This window comes from Stegodyphus dumicola, chromosome 12, assembly GCF_044657685.1.
Source record: "Stegodyphus dumicola isolate Sdum_Otavi_A_Nest chromosome 12, ASM4465768v1".
Lineage (NCBI taxonomy): Eukaryota > Metazoa > Arthropoda > Arachnida > Araneae > Eresidae > Stegodyphus > Stegodyphus dumicola.
Window position 1 is genome coordinate 29,514,858 of NC_140779.1, and position 26,437 is coordinate 29,541,294.

A 26,437-nucleotide genomic window follows, 5' to 3' on the forward strand; every position below is an offset into this window, starting at 1 on the left:
ACTGATGAACGCATCATCACTCCTATGACGAGAGCATTTACAAAGTTTGTACAGCTCCAGCATAAAAATAATATTACAGGTTTAAAAACGACCATATTGCTCCTCGTTAAATGCATAATAATTATTTAAGAAATACTTCCAAGGCGATATCGCAATTATCCACAGGAAATTAGATTTTAGAAAGGATTCCTGTAAATTTCGTTTTAATACTAGTACAGTAATGAATTTAAATTTCTAAAATAGTACATTTTCAATAAAAGTGTTTCAAAGAGGGGGGGAGATCTCAAAGCTTTCAGATTTTATATTAAGTCAGAAGAGCCTTTTTTTTTTTTTTTTTTCCATTTACACATACATACACGTTTCGAGAACATTTGAGCTAAAAATATTTTAAAACAGCATATCTCTATAAATTCCGGTAAACAGTCACACGCGCTGGAGATAAATTTTATTCGGTACAGTGTGTTGCCACTGCTCGTTTTGAAATCGTTGAGTTTCTTTATCAAAAATTCGTTAAAGTTTAAAAAATATAAAATATATTGTTGCGTGCGTACGGGTTCGTTACGAAATGAATGCACAAGTCCGATGAAAAATAAACAAAAATTTATTATTATCACAACAAAAATGCTTAAATCTTCTCAAATTATCATGCAGTATTACAATATCTCACAGTAGTTATCTTTTAACTACTCAAATGTCCAATAGAACGTAATTCAAAACAGCTAAAGAAAGCTAATCCGCGAATTCGCTACAATCAACAAGAGCAGTTTCCTAAACAACAACAAACTAAGCAACTACTACAAACTGAGATGTTTTCCTCCTTTTATAAGATTTTAAAATCACGCGCTAGAATTTTCCAGTACTTTCTCGAAATCAAAAAGAGATATTTATTTATTTAATGCACGCGCTCTTGTATTTTCAATTTTCCGGCTTAGCTTTCATTTAATATTCGTCACGCGCTGCACTGCGCGAGAAATAAAACCATTTAATTTATAATTGAACTAACATTAACTTTTTAAATACCAAATTCGTAACAATATAATAAAACCTTTAAATGTCGGTTCCAAATTCAAGATTGTCTTCCGGTGCGAATATTCGAGTTGAGAACTACGCTATTAAAAATTTGATTTCTCTAGGTATCGTTTTTTTGCAATGCGAGAAAAATACATACTACATTCATGCAGATTCTTCGTTATTTAATTCTTTAACTATAACACAGGGCGATAATATTTAGTGGCAACAATTTGAATGAAAAGTGATTTTAGTGATTCAACACAAAATGCCGTTTTGAGACAAATAGTCCTTTTGGGCTAACCCCCCTTTGAGCTAATAAGAGCTCTTTTTATAAATGAATAATAAATCATAAAAGAGAGATGAAAAATAAAAAGGAATATAATGAAGTCAAATATCAGTATGTTCTTGAAATATACATTACGTAACTCTTAACGATGCTTTTTTTCTAATATTTCCCACTTTCATTTATAAAATTTAATTTCTGGTGAATTTACCAGTCCTTTCAGGTTAATGAATTTTGGAGCTAAAAGTTAGATTTAAAAAAAAAAAAAAAAAAAGCAACAGATGATAGAAAACGGAAAGCAAACACACCTACAAAATAAATAAAGGAAGAAAAATAAAAACAAATACAAATAAAGTACTACATTCGAGTCAGTTATTGGGGTTTTCATGCCCCCCCCTAGTGTAATGAGAATAAGATCCAGTTTCCTTTTGAAATTCCTTCACGAGCACATTCCTTTCGTCAGGCAGATAACTCTCGTGTTCTAATTACGTTCAATAAAATAAACCTCAGTGACAAATAAACTGTCTAATTTTTAAGGTTCATAGAAATTTTTAGAACACATTTAAAGTGAAAAGAAAAAAAAAATAACTGGAAGATGAACGAAAAATAGTACCAATCCGGTTTCAAGATATTGCTTATACATATGAAACACGAAATTAATAAAGTCACGCATTTCAAGGCGCTGCTATAGCAAATACGTAAATATCAGCAATCAAACAGAGGAAAATTATGAGGGCTTTAGTAATTACATGGCATTTCAAATAACGATGCTATCACTATTACTTCTGTCATTACATGACATTTCAAATAATGAATCAGTCGCTATATACTTTATACCCTGCTTTTATGATATATCCAGAAAACGCAAAAACAACTTTCAAATTACATAATCGTTTCTACTTTGAAAACTCCTCAGACATCACAAGAATAGCTTCAATACTCGCTTTATGAAAGCCAATCAATAGCTGAATTGTGTTGAAACAATGATTTACCCATCCTTCTTAACTTTCCATGAACGGATATTACTGAAGATCTGTCATTCTAATTATTGATTTTATTCCCGCAGCATTAGTTAACTATTTAATCATTATTTCTGTATCGCCAGATTCACCATATGTGTCCTGACTTCTCATGAATCGATTACTGAAGTTCTATCACTCTGATTACAGCTTTTTATTTCGACAGCATTTGTTAGCTATTTAATCATGATTTCTGCATCGCCAGATTCACTATGAATTACAAGAGACATCTGCAGATTATTAGCGCAAGGTCATCAAAAGATTACAAAATGATGTTTTTCCAATAATAAGCAGATGTATATAAAATTCCATAATCTTCAAAATAATAAAATCAAATGGTTTCTCTTTTTTTTTCTTTTGTTATATTAAAAGTGCACGTGGATGACTGTCCTTGTAAGAGAAAAGTTAGCCGGTTATTAGTCTCGAAATGGCACTTTACGTCGGTTCATTCTAAATTCCCGTTTCACTTATAAAATTGTTGCCACCAAACATTATCGCCCTGTTACATACTTAAAGAAATTAAATAATGAAGAATTCGCATGAATGAATTATGTTTCTTGCACTTTAAAAAAAACCGTACCTACAATAATCAAATTTTGAATAACCTAGTCCTCCACCCGAATACGGGCACCTGGAAGCCCCAATTTTGAATTTTTGTTATTATCTATTTCATATTTTGTAAAACTTTTAACGTATTTTCGATCCACAAACTCAATGATCTCAAAGGAAGCAGTGGCAACACTCTATAGAATAAAACATTTTTATCGCCAGTGCGCGAGACTGTCTATTGGAAATTCTAAAAATATGCTGTTTTTAAATAATTTTAGTACAACGAGGAGTTAGACAAAATGCTCGCGAAACGTGCATAAGTATGTAAATGAAAAGAAGAAAAAAAAATTTTTTTGAAAGTAATATAAAATCTGAAACCTTTCAGACTGTTTTTATTTTATTGTCATGTGAAAAATTAGGATGTTTTCAGTAAAATATCGTAATATTTATCATATCATTACCATAAGAAAAGAAATCAATAAGTTATTGATCATGTATGCAATCGCGTGTACATATCTTTCACATGCACATCCCACATTAATGAAAAAAATCATATATTTATTGACAGTCTATTTGTGGTAACTGTAATATTGTAAGGACATGGAATTTTCGTTCACCTGCATATTTTGCTCACCTTAAATCTCTTCCGAGAATTTCTAGAAGCCTTCAAAAAGCCTTGTTGCACTGGGATTGCCTGTCCTGCTTAACTGAACATAATAAAGTACACGAGGCTTGGGAAGAACTTGGTTTGGTTTATATTATGGCAAAACACACTAGAGCTATCTCCCTAAGGGGAAGGGATGCCCTTGTGGAGGACTGTCTAAGGGACACTGGATCGTGTGCACGTAGGACAACCATGAAAACGCACATGCAGCTAAGCCCGTTTGCCTGGATTCGAACCCAGGTCAGAACTACCAGCGTTCAGCAATTTTACCTCTCGGCCGCTGGAGGGCGGAATGCGAGGAGGAATTTCCTCCACAAGAATTTAGGGGTTTTTTTTGGGGGGGAAGCAGAAGACGTGAAAAAATTACCAATGCTCTTGCCGGGACTCGAACCTTGGACTTCTCAAATACGCGTCGAATATGCTTCCAATTATACCAAAAAGGCATGCGGAAAGGAGACAGAAATCCCCTTTTAAACGGCGACTGAGAATTAGAGGGCCCAGTCAGAAATCCTGGTGGTGACGAATCCGTCCACCACTTTTTAGTTCAGGCAATACTTGTAAGAGTCATTAGGTTTTTTGTTGCTGGAGACGTGAAAAATGAGAAATGCCCTCGCCTGAACTCGAACTCTGGACCTCTCGAATACTTGTCATGAGTATGCTACCAATTACACCACGAAGGCATGAGGAAAGGAGGAAGAAAATACCTTATGAGGAAAGAGGATAGGATTTACGTTACACAAGGAGAAAAACGAGAAATTAGCTTGAAATAGTCGAACAGCATTATTCAATTCGTTCATTAACCCCCTTTAGTCCAACATTTATCAAAAACCTATTTCTTTAATGCATAACATACACACTACAGTTCGATATGCATTTCTTTCGAAAGGAAATATATACCTTATGTTCCCCTTTGCCAAACAAACTGTTTCCCTCCCTAAAACAGCAAAAGCTCTCTTTTGGCCACCACCTTCAACAAAAGTGCGTGAAATCTTTTGCTAAAGCACCAGCCATTTATCATGAAATTCTTCACGATATGAACGCAATTACGAGCTACAAGCTAGCACGAATCTGGGAACGATACTTAAAACCTATCGTAACCATAATCAATCCATCAACTATAACTTAGCTGCTTTCGCAGTTCCCAACAAGACGTGTCCAAAACTGCACTAAACAGAAATAATAGCACACTTTTCTGGGAAAGCTTTTCTCCTAATTAATGAACAAAGAAAGTTTAGTAGCTAAACTTTTGAGATATCCTCGCCTGTGAAACATTTGCTGTGCGTGCATGGATGGAATTTTTAACAGTAAGAAAGAAAGCGGAGATTGGAAGAGTTTTGAAAACATATCAATTTTGTTTAAACTTAAAGATGGTTTACACTCCGATGACGTCACAACAGGAGGATCGGATGATGACGTTTCGTGGAGATACACAAAAATTTACACTGTTAAAAGCAGGAAAAGAGTTTCTTATGTTAATATACATTCAGAGCTTAAAAATTCTGCTGGAAATGTGGTTTCAATTAAAATTAATGCAGTTTACAGTTTTGATAAATGTTCCGTATGATGCGTTGCAAGAAAGTCGTATGAACAGTTTGGCGAATTTTACACAATTAAAATATTATCTAAGCTGCAAGATCCATCAGGATGGCCAGCATTCATTTGGATCTGATGTATTCTGAGATCATAAAAAGGAAGTCTAGGATCGTTGGCTCAAGAGAAATGGTTAAGAAGATCATTCTTCTTAAACCTTGCTTAGCTATCGAGTAACACCATCTTTTCAGGTCTGCATTATGCATTTTTCTACGCCGCATTATGCTAGATTTTTAATTACGACCGCAAAACTGAGCTACAAATGCAATCCGTAAGACATATACGTAACGATTTTATGCCTAGAAGGAAACACTGGAACTTTTAAAAGCTTTCGGTAGCAGTCATGGCTTATGATTAAGGCATACAGACGAAAATGACGAAACTGATTTTTTATAAACCACAATCACCAATCTTTATTTTCACACATATCCGAATAATTTGGCAGAAACATTTTCAATCATAGTTAAATATGATAAATTTCCTATGTGTACATTGGTTTTATTTAAAAGAAAATGACGCAGGCATCTGAGAAGCGAAGCAGCGCGGGGATGACAGAGCAGCACTTAGGGAAAAGAATGGAATGACGTAATTAATTCGATAGCGGTATTTATATTAAGTATGATGTAATTGTAGAGGCAAGCTATGATTGGTTAATTTGACGTTGTCAGATAACATAGAAGGATCTTGAATTTGGAAGAACCAATTCTAGAATCCTTAATTTTGAGGTCGATAATTATTTTTAAAGCAGCTATCGTATTTTCTTATATCTTACATATATATGTTTCAATAAATTGCCATAACTCACAGTGCTAATGTATATTGTTGCGTTTCTCTTCTGACACCAGTTGTTACGTTATTTTCTTCCTTCACGTTCGTACGGGGTTTGTGAGGATTTGGAGTGAATAACGACGACAGCACTTGATGGAATATCGAAACATACTTTCTTGGTCAGTATTGTCAGTATTGTCAGCTCCAAAACACGTTTTTACAATCGTCGATGAACTACTATAAACACGCTGATACGATCAGCGACACAGCCTCCAGGTTATCAGGCTATCACGGTGGAGACAGCTTCACGGCAAAGCACTAGAGTACAGCTCCCGACTCGTTCTTGGTCGTTCTCGGAACTCCACGTACTCTCGAGACTCTCCACGCTACAACTCGCGATAAACTCGACGACACACAGAGCATAGCTCCCGACTCTTCGATTCAGTCGTTCCCGGAGCTCAACACGCTCTCTCGACGATGCACTAACTGCGATACACTACGAGACTCTTTCGGTGCACTCGACGACCCACTCGGCACTCGCTGCCCGCTCCGCAGGGATTAAATCGCTAGAACACCAAATCGATACTAACTAACTCTCCACATACCAGCAGGGTTTATATAGCTTTTGCTTTGTGTTTGAGAATATTCTGGGCTAAACCGGTAAGAATTCGTTCCAGAAGGTTCTCCATCCGTCCATGGAATATCACCTATTTTGTCGGGAAATGGGCGATTTATCGCCAAATGTGGCAACCCTGCCTTCCTTGCTATTTTATGGCAACCCTAAAACTGCTTTGCGGGGAAGCCATCTTACGGCGCCTGTATATTTCGTAACAATATTTCTGTCTTATTCGCTCATATAAATGTCATGAAAATCCGAATTCCCTTCCTCAATAGCCCTTGTTTGTAACAATACTCAGATATGAGTAAAATAAAAGGAAATTATAAAAAATTGTCACTTCGTCCGCTTAAAAACGAAAGCTCAGAGTCTTAACTAAACAACATTTCAACACGTAAATAAAATACGCAAGTAACATACTCTTCATTTTCTAAATAGAATCAAAACAAAATACATCAAGCTTTATTCACGTAAAAAATATTTGTAGACGACTTACGACCACTGAATAGTGGTAGATTATAATAACTGAACGAGTTAGCTGCGATGAGGTTTCGTGGCTTTTATGATATCCGAGATTAAATAAATAGTTTCTTTTGGAAGCACAATGGTATCCGGTTAAGACAAAAGCCCTAAAGTACTTTCTCGTTACCTAATGTAATTTAAATTTAATTAATTAGTTTGAATCAGAGATTCCTCAATCAAATACTTAAAACTGTATCTTATAACAAATGATAAGGTTATAAAAATGCTTTATTACTAACTTTTTAACAAAGTAACACATTAAAAACTAATCCTTCGTAAGTTTTTTTTAATTTGGCTACATTACTTATAAATTTTAAAGCTCATAAGCCGTTATCATTTTACATGGAGGGCCCACCAGCGGCCGAGCGGTAAAGACGCTGAACACTGGTAGTTCGGTCCGAGGTTCGAATCTCGCGAACGGACTGGCTACATGGCCGTTTTCGTGGTTTTCCCCATGTGTAACGTGTATACGAGTCAGTTTCCCTTAGAAAGTCCTCCACGAAGGCATCCCTCCCTTAAGGCGAGATAGCCCTCGTGTGCTTTGCCATAATTAAATAATCCAATCCATTTTACATGGTAAGATTAAAAACGTTAAGAAGTTTTTAAATTATCTATACGATAATGATTTGAATGGTGATTTTCAAGCGGAAATTAATTAATTTTAAAAACAAATTATTAGTTCTTTAAAATGTCTGATTACATATGATACAATGAAATCTGAAAACTTATTCATTTTTTAAATACCTATAGTAACACACAGCTAAAAATAAGAAGGAAAAAAATGGTCATGGAACACCTGCATAATTTTAAAATCGAAAAACTTGACAAAATATATTTCTTGTGCAAGTGCAAAATAAATTTCTTGTCAGCTGCAAAATCATTCAAGTTGCACAAGTTTTCGAAGTCGTTCACTTAACTTTCTACCTGAAGGACTATTGTTTTCATTTTGCGATTTTGCGTTGAATCACTATAAATGTCCGTTTCACTTTTCCAACTGTTGCCACCAAATGTTAGAGTCCTGCATTATATTTGAAGAAACTAAGTAACGAAAAAACTGCATAAATGTATGTATATTTCTCGCATTGTGATAAAACAACGGTACATAGAGCCATCGAATTTTGAACGACGTAATCCTCCTACGAATATGGGCATGTGGAAGACCAAATTTGAAATTTGGAATTTGTTTTATCATCGATTACATATTTTGTAAAACTTTAACGAATTTTTGATTAACAAACTCAAGGATTTCAAAACGAGCAATGGCAACACTCTACGGAAGGGGGGAGGGGACCTTTTTATCTCCACCGCGCGGAATTTTGTATTGGAAATTCTAAAGATAAGCTTATTTTAAAATTATTTTGGGACATTGCTATTGAACTGAATTTTATGGTTTAAGTCCAAAGAACATGATATTTAAGAAATAAAGGTAACACACAAAACGTTAAAAAAAAACGCTCCTTTGGACGTAATTTAAAATCTGAAACCTTTCAGATATTTTCTTTTTTTAATTAGTGTATTCATTATTATTTACAAATATCTGCTTTTGACAACTAAGCCACTAGCTATCTTGCTTCTTAGTACTTCTAGAAGGCATAAGTAATATTATTAAATGTACAGCAAGTGTTTCCATGTTCTTTGTCCATAGATTGTCCGCAGTCACAAAGAGAACAAGACACTGAAGAATTTTGAGGATTTTATGTTAACCAGTTATGATTTAAACCTTCACTTTAACTTCTTCTTTCTGTAATCCTCACCAGAATGCAAATTAGTAGTTGTGTAGTTCAACCGGGGGGTTGAGTGTTTAAAGAGTTAGTTTCTGGCAGCCTCGCACTGCAGTTGCATACTATTGCCAGCTCCACCAAAGTTATTCTGGCTTTAGCATCTTACTAGCCGACGTTTTAATACGCGCTGTTAAATATCTTGAGCCAGCTTAAGTAGTCTATTTTGAGTGTAATCTACGTTACTTAAATTTGAATTTACTTCAGCTTATGTTATTTTAATACCCGCAAATAGCGGAGATTCATCTGTAGCACAAGTATTGCCTTCTGTTCATTTAAAGGGTTAAAAAAAAAAAAAGAATTTCATAACCTTGTTACGATTTTGCTTCAGAGTAACGCACTTCCAGTAAGCTTCAGAATAACAAGGACTAACCGTTTCCAGTTTAGTAGAGTCCGCAGGACATTGAGATAAGCTTCTAGACATTCTTCATAAATTCATGAGTCTAATATAAAAGAGATAAGCATTAAAGTAATAATGTCCAGTGAAAAGACACAAAGATGCTACAGCTTTAGAAGATGAAGAAGCTGAGATATTATATCCCAAGAATACTGTCAAGCCTTTCCTCTAACTTTTACCCACAAGTCTGAGACACGAATATTGTTAAATTCTATATTTATCAATCTCTAAATAGAATGAAAATTCATAAATATTACGGACTTTGGGAAGAACAGTCTTTTCTTTCTTCACCAGGAAATATGCATTCTCATTTTTTGTTCACTCCAATTAGCTAGTACACTGCTAATAAATCGGAAGGAATATTGAAAAGATATCGGCACTCATAAATACATTTTGAGTCATAGGTTCTGTCACTGGCAAGAACCTAAAGGATAGACCGACGGAGACCGTCATCCGAGACGACAGACCGTCATCTCGGATGGACCATCAGATGGATAGACCATCATCCGAGAGAATGACAGCCGATCCGAGATGATTGGTGAAAGAGGTCCAACAACAGCAATGCTGTTACAACGCCATATAAATTGCTTCCAATTTACCATCCAAACTACACAAGTTAATGGTAATTGCTTTGTAAAAGGAAACAAGTTCGTTGTGTGCACCAGCTCCAGCACCAATGTCCTTATCTTTCAGTAAACATTCAATATATATGTGAGTCCACTGATTTTCCAGAAAACTACTTTCAACAGTGTCCACTGCAACTGAAAGTCACACATTTCTTCCTTGTTAACTTTTAAGACAAGATAAAGATTCATTTCGACATTACTGAAAGCCTAAGGAGCACAACGATTAGATTAATAGGTTATACTCTCCAATAAAATATTTTGCAATAGGGTAGTTAGCTTATTTGGACAGTAGTCATTAAATTTCTGGGATTTCGAAGTTATAGTTTTCCCAGTTGTCCATTGTACGAGAAACTCGAACCTTTTCTATCAAAATTATAGCATTTTTTTAATCACGTTATAAGGTTTATTTTTTAATCACCCTTTTCTATCAAAATTATAGCCTTTTTTAATCACGTTCTCCCGCCTTCTTAGCATGCCTTCGTGGTCTGCACTCTGGGCGCGTATTCCAGAGGTCAGTGGTTCGATACTAGGCGAAGACGTTGCTTATTTTTCACATCATCTGCTTCCAAAAAAATCCTAATGTCTCTACAGTGGCCCCCTAAAAAGGGTGATGGACGATGATTCTCCACACCCAGGATTTGGCGATTGGGTCCCCTAAAACCCCAGTCGCCCTTTAAAAGGGTGAGTATATATGGTATTTCTCCCGCCTTCTTAGCGTGCCTTCGCGATGTAGTGGTCTACACGCTGGGTGTGTATTCCAGCTGTCCGTGGTTCGATTCCCGGCGAAGGCGTTGCTCATTTTTCACATCTCCTGTTTCCAAAAAAAAAACCTAATGTCTCTACAACGTTATAAGGTATTTCTCCCGCCTTTTGAGTATGCTTTCGTGGTGTAATGGTCAACAAACTCGGCGCGTATTCGAGAGGTCCGAGGTTCGAGTCCCGGCGAGGGCACTGCTCATTTTTCATCTCTACTGCTTCGAAATAACCTAATGTCTTTACAACGTGTTCATCTGAGGTTAAGTAACTTAGCAACTGCATGGCAAAAATAGTAGACTTAACTGTTCTGGTGGCTCTGGTGAACAGGTGAAGAGCTTGGTTTTGCATAGTTTCCAAACTATTGACAGTTAATGCTGCAGCAGTTATAAGATCTTTCTTACATGAGTACAGTTCATGAAAGGTTTAATATACAGTAAGTATAAGTTAGTTACTATATTATATTTAACAATCAGAGTGCGTCTGTTTCTACCCCACCACAGCCAGCCAAACATTTCACGATTGGCCATCTCCATTCTATCTTCTTTATAACAAGAGCTGCATGCTCACTCCAATGTACGTGAGAGTCAAAACTGCAGCTCAAAAGTAGATGGACTTGTCACTGGAAGAGATGTTACTATCACGGTATATTACACGAAGAATAAAACGTTTGCTGGTTCACAATAAAAAAACTGGCAGCATGTCTTTATTAGATTTAAAATCATATTAGTTGAATAACAACAGCGAAGTTTTTACGACACTGTTTAACTTAACAGTTGACGGATTTGGGCGCACTGCTGTAGGTCAATTCGTTAGAAAAAAGAAGCCCTTTTAATACAATAGTCAACACACCAGCGGATCTGGAAGCTCATTAATGTAGATATTGAACAACAATGGACTAATAACCGAACCTTGAGGCAGGCCAGCTTCAGTTTGTAAAATGAAAATCTCAATTAGCAATTATTCAATACAAGTCAACAGTCTTTTTCATCATCAGAATTATGGTCGCTTGATTGCCTAATTACCTTAAATCATTCAAAGGTCATCTGCCTCACGGAAAAAAATAATTCCATACGCAAGTGAAGAAAAGTAAACTTGCCCGCATTTATATGAGACAAAGAAAATTATTATGCCTATGATGAAAAAACAAAACCGCTCATACCATATTTTGGTTTCAGTGAATAGAATTTATATGTTTCATGCCTTAATAAATGAAAAAGAATACAAGGTTATGAGCATAAAATATTATTTTGCTAATCTCTAAAAATACAGTTGTGTCTAGAATACACTTAGTTTTATTATTATTATTTACATCCACATTTTGTTTAAACTCTGTCCTGTTTTTCTTGGCTCTCGTCACAGTACTCGCTCAGACCAGACACTTTATTGAAACTGATTGGAAAGCGGCAAAATTTAAAAGTATGAGGTTAGTCTTAACCGTAAGCTTATTTGAGTTTGCGCCGTGTTACTGCCATACTGCAACTACGCTCGCCTGCAGTAACTGTGAAGTGGATACCAAAAGTTAGTTGCTGTGCTCCAGCTATTTATTTTTAAGAAATTAGACACTGCAGATCTGACTCAGATGTCTGTAATTCTGCAAGTACGAGCTTGTTATGTTAATCAAGTAAATCGTACTCACCCGGCAAACCACCTCAATTTGCAATTTTGTAACGATTACAAATCACTTTACATCATTTTAAGTTTGCAAAAGACTAGAAGTGGATAATAAAGATTGTTTAATTTGAAATTTGAAACTGCATTGTATTAACAGTTAAAAACTTGCAAAGGCGTAAGTCGCCAAACCAATTATATAACATAAAGCCTAATTATATAACATAAAGTTAATTATTTCACGTAGGAACAACACTTATTTTAATTTTAAAAAATCTGATGTCACCACATGACTTTCTTGTACGGAATATTAAATTATACGCATTTTTTCTTGCATTTCATTTAAATTTATTGGATTGAATTAAATCTACTTCGTCGACAGAGCATTAACCACAATAGAATAAATGCACTCTTTAAAATTCACTATATTTGTTTACCATAGCGACACTCTGGCGCTAGGTTCACTTAATATTTCGTTCATATTATAACTCAGAATTGCACAAAATTTATATCATTTGAAGAATTATCTTATCGTTGCCACATGTTCTATTCAAATACTATAATAAAGCTAGAACGATGTATAAAAGAAATTAAGCAAACAAAACAAAAAAGAAACAGTTTTTCATTTAGTATTTCTCATTCAATTAATTCAGTTCTCACTTCGCGACAAGGCAAAAATACATAAAAACTCAAAATATCTGTATTAAAAATTACGAAATAAATCTTAAACACTTATTTCCTCGAAAATAATTCCAGAAAGGATTAAGCATGATTTAATTCGCAATAATAAATGAAGGCGTTATTTTTGTTGTTGCGAAACTTAGTCTCTCTAGATTGGCTACAGATCTACTATTCTGCTGTTTCAAATGTAAACAAATATGTCCACCGTGTTATTTAAAACTTAACCGCACTTAAACAACTTTTTGTTGATAATTGTACAAATATTGCTTCCAGATTTACGAAAGGCATAAAAACGTTAACCGGAAGATAAGAACAACATAATTCAATCATTTTTATAGCAAAAAATGCACAATTTACAAACATATAAGAGTAAAGAAACTCAGATCACTGTGCCAAGTAACAGAGTGAATATACAAGGTTGTTCAATAAGTTCGCGGAGCGCCATCTATTCGTCAATATTAGACCTAAAACTTCGACGCCATTTTCATACTTGTTCTTTCTTAGGAACACGTCAAAAGTTTCATTTCGATCTGTTAATTTATTCATTGTTTAACCGCCCTTTATATCTAACGTGATGTGCCTTTTTTCAGGTATGGATAAAATTGAGCAACGTGCAGTTATCAAATTCTTTGTAAAGAAAGGTTTAAAGGCAATGGAAATTCATACCGAAATGGTGAATGCGTTGGGTGAATCTGCTCCTTCAAAAACAATGGTTTGCAAGTGAGCTAATTTACTCAAAAGTGGTCGTACCAGCCTTGAAGACGACCCGCGAGAGGGACGTCCAAAAACTGCATCAACACCGGAAATCATCGGGAAAATACAAGATATGGTATTTGAAGACCGTCGATTGACTGAAAGAGATTTAACAGAGGCTTTAGGCATTTCATTGGGCACAGTGAGCAATATTTTGAGTGTTAATTTGAGTTTCAAAAAACTCTGTGCAAAATGGGTGCTGCATTCTCTAATGATGGAGCAAAAACACATTCGGATGCGACTTTGCCAGCAATATTTGGAGCGTTTTAAGAAAAATAAAAGCGACTTTATCCGTCGATTTATCACAATGGATGAGACCTGGGTCTACCATCATGATCCTGAATCAAAACAGGAGGCTAAGGAGTGGTGTGAACCCGGCTCTTCGGCGCCGAAGCGAGTTCGTGTGCAAAAATCAGCCAAGAAGGTGTTAGCATCAGTTTTTTGAGATGCGAAAGGAATTTTGTTCATAGATTACCTTCAAACTGGCAAAACAATTAATTCGGATTATTATTGTAACCTTTTGAATCAATTAGACGAAGAAATTCGTGAAAGAAGACACGGATTACAGAAGAAGAAAATCATTTTCCACCAAGATAACGCACCTGCGCAGACAGCTCAAAAAACTATTGCTAAAATAACTAAATTTAAGTATGAATTGTTGCAACATCCAGCCTATTCGCCAGATTTAGCTCCCTCTGACTTCTGGCTCTTCCCACACCTCAAACAATATATCTGTGGAAAATGATTTTCTTCAAACGAAGAGGTAATAGCTGCCGTAGAAGGATATTTTGCAGAGCTGCCGAAAAATCACTACAGTCAAGGGATCCATAAATTAGAAGACCGTTGGAATAAGTGTATTGAAGTTGAGGGAAACTACGTTGAAAAATAAAGTCATTTTTACAAATAAAAATTGGTTTCTTCATTTCCGTTTTGCGAACTTATTCAACAACCTGGTATATATAAGTATATTTATATACCTTTGGTGCGGCCGATTGCAATCAAAATACGAGGTGCACATCTACATGTTATAGCAGTCCTATATTCAAAATTTCAACGTTCTGAGTATACTCGTTTTTGAGTTATGCGAGATACGTACGTACGTACGTACATACGTTCGTACAGACGCCACGAAAAATTCTCTTCAGAATTCATTTTAAAGCAGTTTTATAATTTTTTTGGAGGAAAAGAGACTTTTATTCTGTCCTTACGTACAGATGTCACGCATTTTCGCGATTACGATACTTCTTTTTTACTTCGTACAAGGAAGCAAAAAGTATAAATAAAATACTATTTAGAATTTAGTTCAAATTATTCCAAAATTCATGAAGACATCTCGAATTTTTTTTTTTTTTAATATCTTGAGCTAAATTTGGAAGGGAGGAGGAATTATGAGATGAATTTTTTTAATGTATAAATATCATCATCATTACGGTTTTAAGATATTAATTGATAATACATGGTACTTATGTTGTAATTTAATTGTAATTTTTCATATATTTCGTAAGAAATAGTTGAAACACAATGCAAATTTACGAACAGAATAGAATTTCTTACACAGAATGAACCTTAACCAATGCCTTTATGTTATGAACAATGCCAAATATGTTATGAACAGTGCCAACTTTATGTTATGGGCAACAATTATCATGAACAACATGCTAACAACAACAACAATATTATGTTATGCACAATACCAATGCCTTTATGTTTATGAACAGAACCTTAATCAATGCCTTTATGTTGACACTAAACATTTTGTTAGCTGTTTTCAATATCGATGCAAGCAAAATAAAAATCGTTTTTGACTTTCAGGTTTCCAATTATATCTCCTAAACCAAAGTTTTTAAGTCTGCAGTCCTCAAAAACTAAAAAAAAAAAAAAAAAAAAAAAAAAAAAAAGCGAAAAAATAAAATTCAAATTAACTGCGTATACTAACACACTATAGCTGAAGAACTCAACTCAAAGATAGGAAATTATAGGTGGCAATTGCCAATCACTATTTCTTTCTAAACTGACATTTTATAAATAAAAACAGACTCAGATAAAAACAAATCGATTTCTAAACTCTAGTAGCTTTGTTACGTAATACCACTATAAAATTGAATGAATTTTAATAAATTAAAATTTTAAAATATAAATATGCTTATACTAACAGATGCTGAAGAAATTGCTTCCTAGAGTAGAGGCTGCAGGACTCAAAACCTGAGAAAAGTTTGAGAAACGCTGTCCTTATATTGGAATTTTTTTCACGCTATTTGTTTTTACGTTTTAATATGCAGAAATGTTAAAACTATAACAATTTTTACATCAATTTTTCTGAAGATTTAACTCTTGTTAGATCCCTTATAGCGATAATTCCAGTTGTCCCCAGATTCTTAATTTCCGACAATCTACAGCTACCCGAAATTATTACCATATATGGCATCTGTGCTATCTACGTAATTTTAACTGTCTTCAGCTGCACTCAACAATCTGCCAAATAATTTGGCAGTTGAGCACTCACGGCACACCATAAATATTTACGAATTTTGTAAAAAAAAAGTTACAATATTTGCAGTTAGAAATATCTGTTTTTATAATTACACTAATAGATATAGTATTAAAAACAATGTAAATACTAACAGTTATGCAAAATGAGAAGGCAGTCGAATAAAAGGATTCATGAAAAAAACGTGTTATGTGTGTAAGCATGATTGTAAATTATTTATTGCTATTAGAAAGAATATCTACTGAGAAATGGCAACAACTAATTTTGGATGTTCTTCTATTTTACATTCTAAAAGATATAAACATGTACGATGCAGTAAGAATGTCTGTTATGATATATACGTTAGGCCTATTAACTTAATATATGTTACATATAGGCCTAGTAAGTTATGAGCACGATTTATCTTTTATTAAATGTCTGTATGTTTTTTTAAAAAATCTTATGAGTGACTAATTTAAAAACAGAAAAAGCCAACATGTGTATCGTAACAAAAATAAATCACTTTTGATGGTAATATTCAGTTGATACAGGACTACTTGATCCTCAACGAATGAATATGTACTTTAATCATTGTGGTAAATGTTTTATCGTAGTAATTATTTCTACTGGTACATTAATTATTGTGCAAAGAAGCAGCAGTACAATAAAAAATGGCATAATGTATTCTGCTAGTTTGCATTATGATAGACTGATTAAAAAAAAAAAAGAAAAGAAAACTTTAATTAAAATCTTCTTCCAAATCCAAATATATTTACATAAATGAATCACTTCAAAACATTTTACGCGTAAACTATAGTTCATTACTTTTTTTTAATGTTTATAGAAAGCACACACACAAATTTACAAAATTACAAGTTCAAAACTTCAATTTACAATTTAACACCTCCAAGAATTTAGCATTAAAGTTTCCCAAGTTAAAATAAATAAGCAAATAAATAAATTTATTTAAAATTTAAAAAATGACACACTATAAAAATTATAAGGTTAGAAAGAAACTAGAATCTGATCTTGGTTTGTAGATTTCTGTTTAACACTTGACACAAAAAATTTTAAATGAAGCTCTTGGGTTAGAACTTCTAGTTTAAAAACTGATACCTCAGAAATTAAACAAATAGAACACAAATACAGAACATGTTTAAAACAAGCATTCAAAACACTTTCAAAATGACGGGGGGGGAGGGAAACTATCTTACCGCAAGTGGACATTTCGTAACAATTTTTTTATTCATAACTTAAGTCATGTGAAGGTTCCTGCATTTATTTAATTAAGAGAGAAATTAATGCATTTTTTTCATCGGTTCATTAACGTATGTATCCTCTACAAATATTTTTGTTAAGTGACAGTACTTTTTATTTTGCCACGACATGAAATCCGCCTGTTAAACTTTTGGAAGTTAAAAAAAAAAAAAAGAAAAGAAAAGAAAAAAAAGAAAAGTAATTCAAATGGAAATCATAATTTTTTGTGATATGTTGGCAACAGTCTCGGAATTCTCGTTTCATTGCAGAAAAAATTATCTGCCATATCAGATTAATTCTCTTAAAACGTCTTTCTTAACGTAATTTTATGAAATTATGAATGACCTAATACTTTTAAGGCTATTTATCAATGCATGGAAACAGTTTTTTAATCCAGAGAACTTCGAAAGATATCTAGAACCCTACTGCTTACTTCGTCTATGTCCCTTAACACAAATGTGTAAAAAATTGGATTAAAGAGCTATTATAACGGTACATTTCGGATATACAAAATTACAGAAATAATATTTTTTTTTTCCTCATTTGTTGCATATCCTTTCTGTCAGAAGTACGGAAAGCAATAAAACTGTCAAGTATTACACAAATAAGTTATAAAGAAAAGAAAGAAAAAGATAAATCACAGCTTACTTACTTAAATCACGGCATTTGGCAAAGTCACCAGACCGTTTTCCTTAGCACAACCACACATGTTAAATGCAGAGACTTAATCTGCCGATTGCAGACGATCATCTGTGGACCGAAATGCCAAACGATTTTTCATTTTTGGCTTATTTTTTTTTTTCCTTCCTCCCCTTGATTTCCCTCGCGCACAACAGAGATAGCTACTAAACAGAAAAACAAAACAAAAACACCAGTAGCTACAACGCCGCGCAAGGAACACTTGTAACTATATTCCCATGTCCAAGGACAGAGGGTGTGTGAAAAAGAGAAAATAAAAACGCAGCAAAGGAAAAAAAGTGGAAGAAAAGAAGAGAAAGAATTTCTCTCTTTTTCCCCAGTGTGTGTCCGAAGAGGCGCTCAGAGCGTGGGAAACTAATCCGCAGGGATAATTATTGCTACGGACGAGTTTTCCTAGCCGGCTACAAATTCATATTTTTTTTTTTTTCTCCTCTTTTGCTCGCCTCGTATGAACTTTTAACGGCCAGTGTATAAGTATTGTAAAGATACTATTCATATTAGACGTACACTCCAATTGCAAGGCCTAGGTTATGACTGTCATTATCGTATAATTTTCAAGTAATCGATTTACTGCAGAACATTTTTTTTTAATTTTTTAGCAGGTAATATTACTTTCACGCAAAGAATAAATTTGGCTTTGACACAAAAATTTCAACATCTGTTATAACATGCAATCGCAATGAGTATACTATTAAATACCTCCTTTATTTCTAGTTTGACGTAACGATTGTCTACATACAGAAAGGAATTAATTATTAATGACAAAACAACGTTTTAATTTCAAGGAACTAATTCTTGTGAGATAGTTAGTTACCTTCTTTAATTCATCACAAAAGGGATGATAGAAAAGTTACTGTACGATTTAAAATTTAAATTTGAAAAATTGAAACCAATTAATTTTGAATTCGCAATTAGTTACTTTCTTGGGCTGGGCAGTAAAAAAGATTCAAAATGTCATTTTCAAAAGTATTATGGAGAGAACAGTCTCCTCAGATTTAATAGTTTAACAGTTCAATATATATCAGCAGGTAAAATTCTTTGTGGAGGGAGGGAGGCTGGAAGATTTCCCGAATTCTTTTAAGTATCAAAATGTTTATTTTGAATAACCTTTCTCCTAAATCAGCCTCGGCGATAATTGTTATTTATACTGTCAAAGAAATTATTTTAAGGGATGTTCAATTTCGAAAATTGTAAAAGTTTCATTTTTAACCCGCACTACAGCTTAAAATTAAAAAAAATAAAAAATAAAAAAGCAATTTGCTAAGTTATTTTTATAACAATATTTTCTGATATTTATCTAATGAAACCAATCAATGTATGTTTTGAGCGAGAACTTGGAAGACATCAATCCGTTAAAAGATGACAAAAAAAAATTGTTAAAATTTTTTGATAAGAACAACTGCAAAATCAGTTTAAAGTCATATGTTTAGAAAACAGCATAAATTGTTCCAAATTTTAATTTTCAAGTTCTTTCTTCGCTTATTAAGAAAATTCTCGGCTTCCGTCAAAACGTCATCCATATCTGAATTCCAAGTAATCTCTCACCAGCATGATTTTTATATACAAGTCTTACTGCGAAACAAACTGAACAAAAGAAAAAAAAATCCCTGTTATCTGCAATTTTTCTAATTTACATGGAAACTGAAAAAAAGAGATAAAAAATTTAGATGGAATCTTTCAAGATTGTGAACTGAATCTCAAGTTCTCTGCAGCTCTTAAGACAAAATAAAACCATATTTTAACCTTAAAAAAATTTAATACCCAATAATAACATTAAAAATTAAATATACAGAAGCTTCGTTTAATGCGCTCCACATGTGCAATATTCATTTAAAGAAACTGCGTGAAATAATGTCTTCTATTTCAGCGGATCAGTCAATATTTTTTTCTTAACCAGCAGAAGGAAGTTTTTTGTTTATAGCAAGTGGCAGCACTTGTCAATATTTATAACTGGCATACATAAATGGGCGGTAATCGCAACTGCCAACATACAGATAACCTTAAATTTTCAAGAATTAAAATTAACCCTAAATTTGAACTCACAGCAATTAATGGGCTATATAGAGTACGAAATTCCAAGAGCAGAAATTTATGTGTCTTTCATTCTTATTTTTGTTGGTTTCTCAATTATATCTCTTCTGGAATTTATAAACACAATAAATAAATAAATAGAATATTTCGCTGGTGAATTAGATTTCCTTGAATCTTATAACTTCCTTTCATCAAAATCTTCCAATCACTGATTATTATTCGTATCCTCACCACTTGCGTCTACTTAAAGCAAATAATTACATGCAATTTTGTTTTATTTTATTTTTCTTTTTAATGTCAAATAAACGGAATTCCGCATGATTGGCACCATCTGCCGTCTTGGGAGACATTTATCTGTAAATGTAATAGCTCCAAAACTCGGTCAGGGTCTAATTTGATTAATTTTTGCTCTGATTTCGAACTCAATCAAATTAAATATAAATTAAAACGATAATAATTCATAACTTTAACTGAAATAACGATGCATTTAAATATTTATTTTTGCAGTTAAGCTTTTGTTTTAGAGGCAATAAAAATTTTGAGAAATCAAGCGACTTATACATTTTAAATTTTGTCATTCTTTTCACCTTTTAGCAGTGAATGCCAATGCCACATATACGCTCACAACGAAGTAAAAAAATAAAAACATGGCAATGTATGTACAGCAGTGTTTTAATTCCCCCCTTTTTCCCCTTAAGCGTTAGTAATAAATTATAATTCTGGAGCAGAAAGAAGAAAATAGTTTTTCTATTACTATAAACACATACTTTTTTATATTTGTTGTCTGTACCAGATGTTAAATTCAGTTGAAAATCATAAAATGAAATTGCAATTCAAACCTTGGATTTCGAGAAAAAGTAAGCATCGAAATTTTATTGACTATTTAACTATTTGTTATTAATTTAAATCGATATATTAATGTTACCTTTTTTCACCTCATTTAATTTTAATTGTTCATTATTTGTTATTTTAAATAATTCATTTTGCCGCCCAGACGGGTATAGTGGTTATGGCAGCCTACTGCGGTACGGTTCGAATACCGGAGAAGGCATGCCTGTTATTGTCCATCCCTTCATAGGAGGCAACGGTGGCCCACGTATTAGGTACTTCCAACAATAAAGTGGCCACTACTTCCGGCCTTAGTACTGGCCAAGCATAAGTCAACTTATATTTGGCCCCCATTGGGGGGGGGGGGACATGAGCTAATATTTGGCCACCAATTGGGGTGAAAAAACATTTATTTTCATTTACCTTTCCTGGCGGACTTTAATAGGGCTCCGGTACTGTTTATTTTAGAAATCGCATTCTGTCTGTACCAACATCAATTCTAAGTTCGCTGCTAGAATTTGAATTTGTTTTAAATGATATCACCGAGGTACTACAACTAATTAACGCAATCTTACATCATTTCCAATTTGATAATTTAGAATACCATTCACAACGCTGCAAAGCAACATGAAGATTTGCTGCTAATTCAAAGTAAAAGTAAAGAAAATATGATTGGAATTCATATTTCATTAAGGGCTGGCTCATGAACATAAGAAATAAGATACAAACTTTTTTTTTCTTTCCCCCCCCCCCGCCATTTCAGCAGAGAAAGTCATCTTATTACACCGAAAGCGAAACCCCATTCTGTAGAACAAGACTATGCTAACATTACATTCGATTATTTCACTTAATGGAACACGCGATCTAAAACCGTACCGTTTATGACTACTTAGATAGGTGGCGCTGAATGACTGACAAATAGCTGCCTAAGAGAGAAGTAACGCGGGATGAAAGGAACAGAGATGGAATTTGAGAAATATGCGTGTAAACAAGTTGAAAAAAAAAATCTGATGTGTACACCACATGACTTCCTTGTACGGAATATTAAATTATACGCATTTTTTCTTGCATTTTATTTAAACTTATTACATTGAATTAAACCTACTTCGCCGACAGCGCATAAATCACAATAGAATAAATGCATTCTTTAAAATTCACTTTGTTTACCATAGCGACACTCTGGCGCTAGGTTTACTTAACAGTATTATATTTCATTCATATTATAACTCAGAATGCACAAAATGTATATCATTTAAAGAATTATCGAATCGTTGCCACATGTTCAATTCAAATACTATAATAAAGCTAGAACTATGTATAAAAGAAATTCAGCAAACAAAACAAAACAGAAACAGTTTTTCACAGACGATTGAGTATTTCTCATTCAATTAATTCAGTTCTCACTTCGCGACAAGGCAAAAATACATAAAAACTCAAAATATCTATAATAAAAATTACGAAGTAAATCTCAAACGCTTATTTCCTCGAAAAAATTCCAGAAAGAATTAAGCATGATTAATTGGCAATAATAAATGAATGCGTTCTCTTTGTTGTTGCGAAGCTAAGTTTCTCTAGATTGGCAACAAATCCACTAGTCTCCTGTTTCAAATGTAAACATCAATGGCCGCCATTAAAAACAGGCTTAGCGGCAATTAAACAACTTTAAAATTGCTGATAATTCTAAAAATATTGCACACAGATTTACTAAAGGCATAAAATCCTTAACCGGAAGATAAAAACAACGCTTCTTTGGGGGTACATTTTTTGCTTTAAAAATAATTCAATCATTTTTAAAGCAAAAAATGTACAATTTACAAACATAAGAGTAAAGAAACTGAGATCACTAAGCCGGGTAATAGTGTGGATATATATATATAAATATATTTATATACGTTTGGTGCTGCCGATTGCAACCAAAATACGAGGTGCACATCTACATGTTATAGCAGTCCCACATACAAAATTTCAACGTTCTGAGGCTACTCGTTTTTGAGTTATGCGAGATACGTACGTACGTCACCGAAATACATTATTCTTGATTAAAATTTTTTAAAAAAAAAGATCATTTATATCATATTAATTCAGCACATTATTTCTAAATAAAATTTTAAAAAATACATTTAAGAAAATTAAATTTATTTTTAGCTTCACTAATACGTAATGAAGCTATCATAAACATAAAATAAAATCTGAAAGCTTCCAGATTTTATATTACCCCCAAAGAAGCGTTTTATTCATTTATACACACATGTTTCGAGACGACCTGCGCTAATATCCTTTTGCGCTCAAAATATTTTAAAACAGCATATCTTTAGAATTTCCAATAGACAGTCTCCCGCGCTAGAGATAAAAATGTTTTATTTCCTACAGTATTGCAACTGCTCGCTTTGAAATTTTGAGAGTTTTATTTTATTTACTGATTTTCTTAGAAATGAAAATCCTCCCGGATACAATACGAATGTCAAAGTTACGACCGGCCGAAAACGATCATAAGCACTAACTTGTGGCTCGAGATTAAAATTATAGCATAGCGCTATACCATGTAGTTCCTGGAAAACCAGGCAATAAATTTCTTTTATACGACGTAAACGAAAGAGATAATCTCTCTTCAGTTTCAACATTCCTATGAACTGAATATCATCCATTACCAGGGCTTCATTTCTACAATTAGAAGAACCGGAGCTCTATGGAAGGCTGTCAGAAAAGTGTAGCAAAAATAAAGGAACAATAAAACAATTAATGATTCAAATAATTAAAGCATCGTGGCATACTTTGCGGAAGCCGAGAAGGTAAAATTATAATTAACTACAAACTAAAAAGAAATTAAAAATTTTAATTTAAATTACGTCCAAAGGGTCTTTTTTTTAACATTTTGTCTGTTACATTTATTTATTAAATATTACGTTCTTCGCACATAAACCATAAAATTCAGTTCACGAGCAATATCGCAAAATAGTTTTAAAATGAGCATATCTTTAGAATTTCCGATACAGAGACTCACGCGCTGGAGATAAAAAGTGTTTTGTGTACAACGTTGCCATTGCTCGCTTTGAGATCCTTGAGTTTGTTAATCAAAAATTAGTTAGAGTTTTACAAAATAAGAAATAATTGTATGTATATTTCTTGCACTGTGATAAAACAACGGTACCTAGAGCCGTCGAATTTTGAATGACGTAATTCTCCTACGAATATGGGCATGTGGAAGACCAAATTTGAAATTTGGAATTTGATTTATTATCGATTTCATATTTTGCAAAAAACTTTAACGAATTTTTGATTAACAAACTCAAGGATTTCAAAGTGAGCAATGGCAACAAGCTACCGGAAAAAAAAAAAAAAAAAAAAAAAAAAAAAATTTATCTCCAGTGCGCGGAACTGTGTATCGAAAATTCTAAAGATATGCTAATTTTAAAATTATTTTGCGACATTGTTATTGAACTGAATTTTATGGTTTAAGTGGAAAGAACATGATATTTTATAAATAAAGGTAACACACGAAACGTTAAAAAAACGACCCTTTGGACGTAATTTAAAATCTGAAACCTTTCAGATTTTGGGTTTTTTTTTTATCTTTTAGAATCAAATTTTATGGTGGTGAAGTTAAATGATTAGCTAACAGATTATACAAAACATAAAAAATGAAAATTAGAAGTTTAACGTGTTTGGCCTTTACGCGTTAAGTTTCATTAAATCTCACCGTAAAAAAACTAAATCAATGCTTTAGAAAACTGGTCATTTTCGTTTATGGAGTTCAACTATAATTTAACAGAAAACTACACTCACAAAACCAACTTTTTAAATTACAATTACGGGCTGCTGTTTTAAGAGCTAATAGTCACGAATGTTATCCTGAATTTTTTACAGTGTTACCAGAAAAATTTCAAAATTACATCTACGTAAGATTAAAATTCGCATTTATCTTTAGAATCACGAATTTATACGCGAATTATTAAATTTCCTTTCTAAAGATAGGAACTGTAGTTAGTCAACATTTCCTTTCTTTCGACGTATAAAATCGTGATTTTATATTCTGATATAAATATATATATATATATATATATATATAGGTATGTAAGATAAAAAATACGTAAATCAGCTTTGTAATTTAATTTAGTAATAACCTTTCCACAGCCCTTTTTTAATTTGGTTATTCTTTTTTATTCTAAAAATAATAACACCATTTCTGGTCTGCGCCATTTCTAGATTAATCTATGACACGAAGCTTGCACAACGCTGATGACGTAGTTAATTGGGAACCTAAACTCTAAGAACTGAAACCTTTCTGACCAAAACCTTTCTCTTAAAACTGCCACATTGGATTAATGCTTACTTAGATTCATCGTCTGCGCTGCTTAAACACAATTACGCTGCGCTCTCTTCCAATCGCAATACTATTCAAAATTGTAAATGTCCTGGAACTAGGCACGATTAGAGTGCCAACTGAATTGTGGCCACACATGTGAATTTAAATAAATATGGAATTAAAACCGGCTTGACTGCCATGATTCGTAGTCATTACGAATTCTACGTTCTAAGTATCTACGTTATCACTATTTCTGCGTTTCTACCTCTCAGTGTTCTCTCATCAGTACTTCTAAATTTTGCTTTTATCACATAAACATATATAGGTGGATAGATAGATAAACAGATAAGAAATAAGAACTAAAAATAAGAAAAAATAAAAATGTAAGATCACGCGCATTTAACATTGAATAAATAGATATCTCGTAATTGCACTCTTTTTTGCTATCCAGAAGTGCATGATTAAAAAGCTTATAAAAGCCGGAGAAAAATATCTCAATTCAGTTGTTTACTTAATTAGTTCTTGTTGTTGATTGTAGAGAATTCGCGGTGAGATCGGATTAGCTTTCTCTGTTTTTAATTGAGTTTAACGTTTTAGTATTTTAAAATATAACTACTGTGAGATATTGCGATATTGCACGACTATCTGAGGAAATTTCAGCATTTTGTTTTATTTCTTGTGATAAGAATAAATTTTATTAACTTTTTATCGACTTGTGCATTCAATCCATTACGAACCCGTATGCACGCAATAATATGTATAAAAATTAACCAATAGCATTATTCCAGAAGAATTAAAAATATGGGAAATACGAAATTCATAAAAATGAAAAAGATACGAAAAATACGTGTTTTAAAATAAAAAAATTTTGATACCGATGCATACACAGCGTAGTAAATTTTAATAATTAAAAAATAATAAATAGATAAAAGTTTTAGTTTCAAATAAGAAGTGGAAATTCACAGATATAAAGTGCAGTTTAAAACTGGAAAGGTATAATATGATATTCAGGCCTTTAAAAAAATCTTCTTAGAAAAAAAATTTTTCTTTTACTTCTTACCCCCCCCCCAAAAAAAAAATCTGAAAGCTTTCAGATTTTATATTACGCCCAAACGGACGGTTTTTCATTTACAAAAATTTACAAAAAAAAAAAAAAAAAAAAACTCGCTAACGCCACTTCGCGCTAAAAATATTTAAAAACAACGTATCTCTACAATTTCCGATAGACAGT

General features: G+C 33.1%; 1 protein-coding gene across 2 annotated transcripts in view; it reads right to left on the bottom strand.

The window, feature by feature from the left end:
- LOC118200546 (recombining binding protein suppressor of hairless-like) overlaps positions 1-26,437 on the bottom strand; it is a 182,798-nt gene that overhangs the window by 133,843 nt on the left and 22,518 nt on the right. Inside the window, exon 1 of one of the 2 annotated variants that reach the window (XM_085827592.1) lies at positions 17,998-18,147. The exons of the other annotated variant lie outside the window; for it this stretch is intronic. The gene's annotated coding sequence lies outside the window, so the exon portion shown is untranslated. Of the gene's footprint in view, positions 1-17,997; positions 18,148-26,437 lie in introns of those variants that run through there. 2 annotated transcript variants of the gene reach the window in all.